We start from the raw sequence: 11,380 nt of genomic DNA on the forward strand, positions 1-11,380 counted from the left end.
AACTTAAAATGTTTGGTACCCTGTAAATAGGTGAAAATTCTTTTCACTGCAGTCCAATGTGCAGCTGTAGGACTTTTGTTAAACCTGCTCAGAGTGTTTACTGCATAAGATATATCAGGTCGGGTACCTTGAGCCACATATACTAAGGCGCCAATGGCCTGTTGATATGGACAATTAGTCAATTTTTCATCTTCCACTTTCTTATTAAATTTCATACCCACTTCAAATGGCGTTTTCAGAGGTTTACACTTTGACATTCTAAATATTGCTAATATTTCTTAAATGTATATTTCATGATCTAACATTACTTTATCTCCATATCTAGTAATGTGCATACCAACACATTGACTCGCCAGACCAATATCTTTCATTTCAAAATCTTTTAGTTCCTATTTTAATAAAAATGTGTATTTTCTTTAGCGGTGAATAAAATCAAATCAACAACCCAGGTGGCTATAAAAGTATTCTTTTCTGCATTATAATAAACACAAGGATCTGTTTTTGACTGCTGCATTCCTAACTCATGCAGTACAGAATTTAATTTGCGATTCTAGAGTGTGCAGTCCTGCTTCTGTCCATATATAGATTTATGCAGCATGCATACCTGAGGTCTTTGCTTGTACTCTTCTGGCTGTCGCATGTAAATGTCTCTAACAATTTCTCCTTGTAGGAAAGCAGATACAGTATCCATCTGGTCTATCTCCAACCCATATCTAACTGTTAAAGCAAACATGTAGCGTATGGCTGTGTACCTGACAACCGGTGAGTATATCTCTTCATAGTCTGTATCCCATCTGTGTGCATAACCTTTTATGGCCTTCATCTATTTTGCAGCTTGGGGTGAGGTAAATGCCTCCTCAACAGTCTGTGGATCAGTCAGATTGTTAAATAAACACAATAGGCCCTACTTGTCATTTTGTACCTCATTTTGTTTATCCCTTGGTCGTGGTCTTAGTGGTATATGTCTATTGTATTCTTGTTTTATCCGATATGATGGATAGTATGTGTCATCAAGTTCCCCGGTGTCGGTGTCATACTCACTTGGTTCTTCACTATTACCTTTATGTGTATCTAAGTCTCCACCGGACATGACAGGTGCGGAAGTGGATTGCTCCGGAGTGTGTATTTCATTTTTCAGTCTGCCTGAGACTGCTCTTTCTGGTGGGACAGAACTGGCTGTGGCCAATTGACTGTCCTTTACTGGGACACAAGTTTCACATGTAACTGGTTCATTGACATTCACATTGTAACTCTACAAAAAAAACATGTGTACTTGGTGTGTTTTACGGTCCATGAAACGATATTCCTTAAAATTTTCACAATAACCCACAAATATCATTTTTACTGACTTTTGTCCCACTTTTGGCGTTTTTCTGTGGGAACGTGGACCACAGCTTCAGAATATTCTCAAGTGTGATAAATTTGGTTTCTTACCTTTCCACATTTCGTACTGAATTTTACCTTCTAATAACTTTGTCGGGGAACGGTTTACAGCATATGCGGCTATTGCCAACGCTTCAACCCAGTATTTATTCCCCAGATCGGCATAGGATATTATACCCCTTATGATTAGATAAGAGTTTTTCAAAATTAGAGTTGCAGTATTCTTTACCGTTATCCCTGCGAAGCTTTTGTATCTTATGATTAATTTCATTCTCTACTCTCGATTTTAAATCTCTAAATATCTCTAAAATGTTCAATTTATCCTTGAGAAAATATACATGGACCATTCGTGTGAAGTCAGCAATGTAAGTAATAAAGTATTTCGTACCTCCAAATGATGAATCTTCCATTGTAGTATGAAAGAGTTGTAAGAAATAATTAAAAGTGCGGTACAATATGACATTAACAGTTCAGAGAGAGCTACTATATCCTCACAGGCGCACAAAAGCACAATTAAAGAGAATATATCAATAAAAATTGTTTCGAATAGAACTTTCGCTGAGGTTGTTAATTTTATTTTATACTTTACTGAGTGTCTCTCGTACTTTCCGTGTTGACAAATAAAATTTCCTTTCTATTTCTGCAGCAAGATCTTGTGGTCTGCGGTGGTCTGATATATGAAATTCATTTTTGGTGAATATTTTTTAGTGTTGGGATCATCTTTTCAGTAACATAAAAATTATTTACCGTTCTTATAACATCTTGGTCAAACTTGTCGAAGTCAGTTTTATGACGTTGGTGTCTCTTATTATATTTGGGTTTCATAAAACGTGTGCCCTCACCTTCCTCTCTACTTTTTTCTTCTCCGAAGCAACCCTTCTTATAGTTGATAAACTTAGTCCGGTTGCTGCCGCTACACGTTCTTGTACTTTTTCAAGTGGAAGAATAAAACCTTTTTGTTCTTTTTCAGCGTTCATGAATTGTAGTACATTTGCAACGAGTTCTTTACACTGAATACTTAGCGCTTGTTTTCGTTTTCTATTGTTTTCCACGGCAGTTCAAATTTTGAAAATGGTACTGTACACTTTGGTTTAGTTCTCACTCGATGATCGGTGGAGAAATGAGCTCCTCAGGCAAGTCTGATTGAATTTTGAATTATGCTACGGCGCACCTTGATAAAGGGAAGGGGCATATCTCTAAGTTCTTGAAATGAACTGTAAAATAAAAGTAGTTTTTTGTTAACAGAAACTTTATAGTACTATTAAAATGTCGATTAATTAAGCAGTCTATTTCTTCATATAGATCCATATTTTGGGTGTAAATCGCATTTATAACGTTTGGGTTAGCGTACTCTTTAAGTATATTGTTGAATGACTGGGTTACAAACAATGATTAAATGTCCTTGTAATTTCTTCTGATACCAGGGCAGTTTCAATGAGACTCCGGACACTTGTTAGAAGCCGTAACTTAATTATTATTGATGAAAAATTGATAATTACACTATTTACACTTTCGATTATCCTGTCGCGTGAAAATGAACTTTTAATGTTAACGCTCTAATGAACATTTATCCAACTATTATCAAATTCTACGAATTCAAGGATGAGCCAGTTGAACAGACGTAAAGAAATAATTCAGTCCTGATTTTTATGTTTACCCACAAGATGTAATACAGCGCATTCTCCAATATTTGTTGGACGATTGACTTGACTTTCCTGTATATATTTGCCCATTTAGATAAGTCTTTGCTTTTCTTTTTTACAGTTTATTTACACACTTAATCCTAACTATATAATAACACTACAACTAGAATAACAAATACGCAAGAACGATAATTAACGAACTACGTCACGGGAAAACCTGTGGTGATTGTGGAGATGTGGTTCCAAGAATAAATTTCGTATAAGTAGCTAGTACATCCGTAACAATTTAGGGGGTAGGAATTATTTGCAACTACGTCACGGGAAAACCTGTGGTTATTGTGATGATTTGGTTCCAAGAATAAATTTCGTAGAAGTAGCTAGTACAGTCCGTAACAATTTAGGGATAATACTGATAATTGTTTTCAATAAGTTTTTATTTGTATGTTATCTCAAATATTTACTAAACAGTAATACATAATATTTGCTACAAAAAACTAAATATATCTATTTAAAAAAAATAAATTCTAGTTTTGTGCAAAATTCGTCATCTCATCCAGTAGTAGGCTAAGATAACGAACTTATGCGGGTAAGATGACGTATTAACATAAATCGCTTATGTACGTTCCTACTCCTGAATAATCACTACAGGAGTCATGCCACCACCTTTGGCACTTTGAACACTGGATCCAGTCTTCTACAGGCGGATCTACAAATTTTTCGTGACAACCTGGGCATATCGTTTCTTCACTTTCTGCTGTAGTGGAGGGGTTACTTTTTTTCCTGTTTTTTGTACCTTTTCCCGTCTGTTTCTGAATTCTCAATCTTCTGACCTCTTATTTGTGCTTCTCAAACTCTAATTTTTCCTCTAGCTGTTTTTTAATTGGGGTACTTGTAATTATACTCGCAACCACTTTTTTTCTTCTTTTATTTTCAGGTCTTTCATATTTTGGAAAAGGCCGTATGTTCCATAAGGATATTCCTACATCTTGTGCATTATTATTTTCATTAATGCAACGGTTGGGATATTTTGATTGGATAACATTTTCTTTTATTCCACTAAGACCAGGATGTTGAATATTTTTATTCTGAATGCCAGTGGGGCCGGGACGCTGGATATCTTTACATAGCATGATCCAAAAATATCTCTTTTTACTTTTATCACATCTGGGCCTACTGTTTGGCGTTATTGTTATTAGATAGCACAAAGTTATTAGTCTGTATATGTATATTATTTTCGGTCGGTGGTTCTTCTACTAGGATGAAACAAGAATATTTTTTTACACTTTTTACAAAATGACTCAAAGGCAGTTCATCTTCCGACGAATCTTCTGGAGAATTGGTGATTTTCTGTGAAATAATGGTGGCCTCTGCTATTGGAGGAGCTTCTTGCGGAATAAATTCTCTTTCTGAAGTTTCAGCTGCGGCATAGTCTTCTTCGCCAAAAATATACGGATCAAATGGTTCTATTCCACATCTTCTGAATCCTTGCATTGCGTTTCCAACCGTTGCAGCTTTTACATAGGCCTTGGTAAAAATTCAGCAAATGTTTTTGTCAGTCGCAGCTTCGCCACTATTAATGACAACAAATGAATCGCATTCTTGTGAGAAAAACGTTTTTAAAGGTCCAAAAAACGACACATCTAAAGGCTGCAACCTGTGATTGGTGTGAGGTAGAAATCCTACCATGACGATTCCGTTTTCTCGGCAAAAATTTGTTTCTTCCAGCGAAATGTGGGACGAATGATTATCGACTAGCAGAAGAACTGGCCTTTCAAGTGTAGAGTTAGTATACTTTTGGAAATGTTTTAAATATTTCACGAATATCTCGGTAGACATCCAGTCATTCTGTTGAGCACTACCTGTGGATCCTGGTGGTGCTCCAAACAGTAGTCNTGATTGGTGTGAGGTAGAAATCCTACCATGACGATTCCGTTTTCTCGGCAAAAATTTGTTTCTTCCAGCGAAATGTGGGACGAATGATTATCGACTAGCAGAAGAACTGGCCTTTCAAGTGTAGAGTTAGTATACTTTTGGAAATGTTTTAAATATTTCACGAATATCTCGGTAGACATCCAGTCATTCTGTTGAGCACTACCTGTGGATCCTGGTGGTGCTCCAAACAGTAGTCCATCCTTCATACGAACTCGTTTAAAAATAAAAAAATGTGGAATATAATTTCCCAGTGCATTACAGGCGCACACAATTGTGGTGTTTTTTCCATGCTCTGCAGTAACTATTTTGGCAACACGGCGTGATCCAGTAGGAGACAAAATTTTTGGCAACTTCGTGGGTACAGATGAAAGTCCACTTTCATCTGCATTATAAATGTGGCTTGCATCAAAGTTGTATTTTAGACGAATTTCTTTTAAAATTAAAAAAAAGTTCTGTACTGCAACTTTGTTAAAACCCATTAGGCGTCCTATCGATGTAGCTTCAGGAGTTCGGAGACTAATTTTGTATTTTTTCAAAAAAGATTGTATCCAATCCTTACCTGCCATTTTTAATTTTTTGTTGAATCTATGAGTGATGTTATTCTGCTCTGCTTAGTCAAAAACTAGTCTTCCGGGTTGTATTTTTGTAAGCCCAAATGGTCTTCTGTCGATATCTTTGATGTATTTTGCCAGAGCGTCACTTTGGGTCAAAGGTATCTCGAAATCTTCCTCAATGTTCTGGTAAACTTTTCCCCTCGCGCCGTTTCCTTGCATATCTGCGTAAGGTTGCTTCTGGAATTTTGTAACGATCAGCAGTACTATTGCAAGATTGACCTCCATCTATAACAATTAAGCTTGAATATAAATCTGCCTTGCTCCAAGATCGTCTATTTATTTTTTTGGTATATTTCTGTGGCATTCTATTAAAAAAAATAAATAACAAGGTAAAACAATAATGTTGATAACAATGTAAAGATGCGGGTAAGACACCGAATGGTCGGTTAAGATGGTTACCCACGTCATCTTTCCCGCTTGAGGTTATGTGTAACTTCCCTGACTTATTTTAACAATTAACGAAACACTAACAAAAATTGTACTCGCATTCGATAAACAATTACTACTACTAGTCCTTGAAAACAATTTTGCAATAACATACCTGGAAAAACTCCTGGAAAACCTTATGTCGCACGAGCACAATATTACATCACGTGGTCGAAAAACAAATAATCATAATTATATCATATTGAGTATCTGTAGAATTCCGATTTGGGCTAGAAACTTAATTTGCCTACCCTTGGTGAGATGTCACCACCATAACATTACTTACCCGACTTTACCCTATTCTGGGAAGTGGATCAGACTGCCACCGCGTTCCATCTTTTGCAATAAGAATATTTTCATATGATTCCCCTTGCAAACTTGCATCGAAATCGTAACCAAAGGAATATAATAGTGTTCGTTATCAGAAGCAACAAACTCACCTTCATCACTAGAAGATTCTGCTAACATCGCTAGTAATTCTGTTGAATTATATTTTCGAACACGTGATCTTTGTTTAGAAGTTCTCGCTCCAATTATTCATAATGAAATAATCATAAGCTCACAAAATATAAATAAACTAGTACAATACAAACAAACGTATACAGTTAAATGTCAATATCAAGCCGATAACCGTGTACCGCATTTGACCCTTCCTTCTTAATCGCCGCAGATCATCAACTGTTTAGCTTAACTGAAATAATAATATTCAAAATATGTGTAACGTAGCAGATTTTGATTGTTTACAATACGTTTATACAACTCTTAATATTAACGTGAGTCAAAAACGAATGAAAGTAGCAGTCTACTAAAGTCTACCTAAAGACCTAAATCTAGGAAACCATCCCCTTTTATACAGCTTTTTATGCAAACAATGGTGGGAGTGGTGATTAGTGTCACATATTTAATTTATTATATGATATATTCTATATCTAGATCATCTCACACCTCTGGGGTCTGCTTCTCAAACTCTAATTTTTCCTCTAGCTGTTTTTTAATTGGGGTACTTGTAATTATACTCGCAACCACTTTTTTTCTTCTTTTATTTTAAGGTGTTTTATATTTTGGAAAAGGCCGTATGTTTCATAAGGATATCCCTACATCTTGTGCATTATTATTTTCATTAATGCAACGGTTAGGATATTTTGATTGGATAACATTTTCTTTTATTCCACTAGGACCAGGATGTTGAATATCTTTATTCTTAATGCCAGTGGGATCGGGACGCTGAATATCTTTATTCGGAATTCCTCTGGGGCCGGGACGCTGGATATCTTTATTTTTAATTTCACTAAGACAAAGGCGTTGGATATCTTTACTATAGGATGATCCAAAAATATCTCTTTTTACTTTTAACACATCTGGGCCTACTGGTTTGGCCTTATTGTTATTAGATAGCACAGAGTTATTAGTCTGTATATGTATATCGTTTTCGGTCGGTGGTTCTTCTACTAGGGTGGAACAAGAATATTTTTTTTACACTTTTTACAAATTGACTCAAAGGCAGTTCATCTTCCGACGAATCTTCTGGAGAATTGGTGATTTTCTGTGAAATAACGGTAGCCTCCGCTATTGGAGGAGCTTCTTGCGGAATAAATTCTCTTTCTGAAGTTTCAGCTGCGGCATAGTCTTCTTCGCCAAAAATATACGGATCAAATGGTTCTATTCCACATCTTCTGAATCCTTGCATTGCGTTTCCAACCGTTGCAGCTTTTACATAGGCCTTGGTAAAAATTCAGCAAATGTTTTTGTCAGTCGCAGCTTCGCCACTATTAATGACAACAAATGAATCGCATTCTTGTGAGAAAAACGTTTTTAAAGGTCCAAAAAACGACACATCTAAAGGCTGCAACCTGTGATTGGTGTGAGGTAGAAATCCTACCATGACGATTCCGTTTTCTCGGCAAAAATTTGTTTCTTCCAGCGAAATGTGGGACGAATGATTATCGACTAGCAGAAGAACTGGCCTTTCAAGTGTAGAGTTAGTATACTTTTGGAAATGTTTTAAATATTTCACGAATATCTCGGTAGACATCCAGTCATTCTGTTGAGCACTACCTGTGGATCCTGGTGGTGCTCCAAACAGTAGTCCATCCTTCATACGAACTCGTTTAAAAATAAAAAAATGTGGAATATAATTTCCCAGTGCATTACAGGCGCACACAATTGTGGTGTTTTTTCCATGCTCTGCAGTAACTATTTTGGCAACACGGCGTGATCCAGTAGGAGACAAAATTTTTGGCAACTTCGTGGGTACAGATGAAAGTCCACTTTCATCTGCATTATAAATGTGGCTTGCATCAAAGTTGTATTTTAGACGAATTTCTTTTAAAATCAAAAAAAAATTCTGAACTGCAACTTTGTTAAAACCCATTAGGCGTCCTATCGATGTAGCTTCAGGAGTTCGGAGACTAATTTTGTATTTTTTCAAAAAAGATTGTATCCAATCCTTACCTGCCATTTTTAATTTTTTGTTGAATCTATGAGTGATGTTATTCTGCTCTGCTTAGTCAAAAACTANTTAAGTTTGTTTAGACGAAAGCAAAACAAAAAAACATAATAATAATATTCTGGTGAATAGTTTTACCCAGATTTATGGGAAAATACCAATCAAATAAAATCAATTAACGCCAAACAGTTCAAAACCAAAATTTAGGACACAGATTGACACGCCCTTAATTCAAAAAAACTAAGAAATTAACTAACACTAAAACAACAAAACTGTGCTAAAAAGATTATTTTTGGAATTTAAATAAAAGAGAAAATACAAAAAAAAAATACAAGACAAAAATTAGGACAACAAATATTTTTAAGATAGAGTAAAATAAAACAATATTACCTTTTGGTTTCTAAGATCGAATTTTTATAACAAAAGGACAAAAATAAAATATGGTAATTCTTTACATTAGTTGACATTGGAATTGAGACATGAAGTTTAGTCAGGTAGGTAGTACTGACCAAGTAGAATCGTGTGGTAGCATTAATTCCGTGCGGAAACCAATGTAGCTTGAGATACAGGCTCCTAAAGTTATNCATCAGAAAGAAATTATAAATACATGATAAAACTTACTTACTACATATTAAAGGGTACTAGAACCTAAGATACTAATAATCAAACAATGTCTTAATTATAAATCGTAAAACTTCACAAACAGGGATCATGACACAAATTAAAGCCTTTTGGGTGACCAATCCGGATCATTTTCACTTTTTCACTTTTATTATATGATATATTCTATATCTAGATCATGTAACACCTCTGGGGTGAAATAAGTTTTGGATGATTTTTAATATAATACAAAATTTAAAATTATTTGAAAAGTTATTGAGTTGATAATTTGAATTGATTGTTCTTCTTATCTTCGCTTGATCTGATTGACCGTCTTTCAGTTGGCTTGGGCGAATTATGGTATTTGGGGTAGTTAAAACGTTCTGTTAATGCAAGGCCAGCAGATAGATTTGATTCTTGCTTCTGGATCCAGTGGTTCTTTGGTACAACATACGTAGCGTCGGATGATGGATGCGAGGCTAATCCAGTTGACTAAGTTGTAAAGACGACCGTGATTAGGACAACGATTGATAATTGGGTGATGTACCAATTGAAATGTTTCATCAAGAAGAGTTTATTCAATTGTTGTTGGAGAACTTTGTCGAATTTACGTAACTTACTATGGGCGAAGTTGCTCGTTGAAATCGGGATTGGTTAACGTTAACGATTGTATGATGAGTTCCCTCCCTTGTTTTCCCTGCATTGCCTTTTATGGAATATTTTGTAATATTGTTGTAATCGTCCATTTTGTTAATGACTGAATGGGTGTGACATCGTCCATTTTTTTGTTATTGTTTACGGCTTTCTTTGTTTTTGTTAACGCCCACTACAATACGCCGCGCGTGCAAATGTTTGCGTGTATGTATGTGTGAATGTATGTATGTATATACGTAGGTATGTATGTATGTATGTATGTATGTATGTATGTATGTATGTATGTACGTACGTATGTAAGTGTTATTAATAATAACAAACTACAGGATGTGTGTGGGTGTGTGTTTGTGTGTGGGTGTGAGTGTATATATATGTTTGTGCTTGTAAAGTGTGTATTGGCTATCTGGTATGTATGTATGTACGTATAGGTATATGCAAATATACCATGAGAGTTGTTATAATGAAAGAGGCTTTTGTATATTCGTTCGAAGGATATGTAGTAAGGCAAACCCGGGTAAGGTCAAAAATTATAAATTTGACACATTTGCGGGAATATATTTCACACGAGGAAGAGTAGGAGTTTCAAATAATAGTCGCGTTTCAAAATAACAAAATGTAGTTTTATTGCTCCACAAAAATAAAAAGGAAATTTCAAAGGGTGTCAATGCTGTTAAAATAGTATCAATTAGTTTTTTCTTTAATTAATACACTAAGGAACTCCCCACCAGGACTCACATGCATTCTTTTCATTTCAAAACTGAAGATCATGTTAAAAAGGAACTAGGTACTGGAAATTCCTTGGGACAGGTAAATTCCCAGCTAAAGTTGAATGGACGCATAGTCTCTCACTCTATACGCCGGTTGAAAATGTTAATACATTCATTCAGGGCAGAAATACTCAAGTCTTCAAAACTACATGTCTAATAACTACAATTCTGATTGGGACTTCCCCGTCTATTAAGTGTAAATAGAGCCGAACCAAAACCAAAACACAATTTAAGTTTGTTTAGACGAAAGCAAAACAAAAAAACATAATAATAATATTCTGGTGAATAGTTTTACCCAGATTTATGGGAAAATACCAATCAAATAAAATCAATTAACGCCAACCAGTTCAAAACCAAAAATTTCGGACTCAGATTGACACGCCCTTGTATTCAAAAAGACTAAGAAATTAACAAACACTAAAACAACAAAACTGTGCTATAAAGATTATTTTTGGAATTTAAATAAAAGAGAAAATACAAAAAAAAATACAAGACAAAAATTGGGACAACAAATATTTTTAAGATAGAGTAAATAAAACAATATTACCTTTTGGTTTCTAAGATCGAATTTTTATAACAAAAGGACAAAAATAAAATATGGTAATTCTTTACATTAGTTGACATTGGAATTGAGACATGAAGTTTAGTCAGGTAGGTAGTACTGACCAAGTAGAATCGTGTGGTAGCATTAATTCCGTGCGGAAACCAATGTAGCTTGAGATACAGGCTCCTAAAGTTATTTAATCGGAGGAAATTTCGATTGGTACGGCCCTGGCTGCAGCCCTTCGTCAGCTGTTCTCGCCAAATATGCATTGATGACGTCATTGTTTAGTTAGGTAGATGTATGACAGACTCGAGTTTGTTTAATGCCCCTGCCCGCCGAAGGCGGGCTGATACATTAGAATAATGTTAGGA

The sequence above is a fragment of the Agrilus planipennis genome, unplaced genomic scaffold (genome assembly GCF_000699045.2).
Source record: "Agrilus planipennis isolate EAB-ADULT unplaced genomic scaffold, Apla_2.0 scaffold132, whole genome shotgun sequence".
NCBI classification, from domain to species: domain Eukaryota; kingdom Metazoa; phylum Arthropoda; class Insecta; order Coleoptera; family Buprestidae; genus Agrilus; species Agrilus planipennis.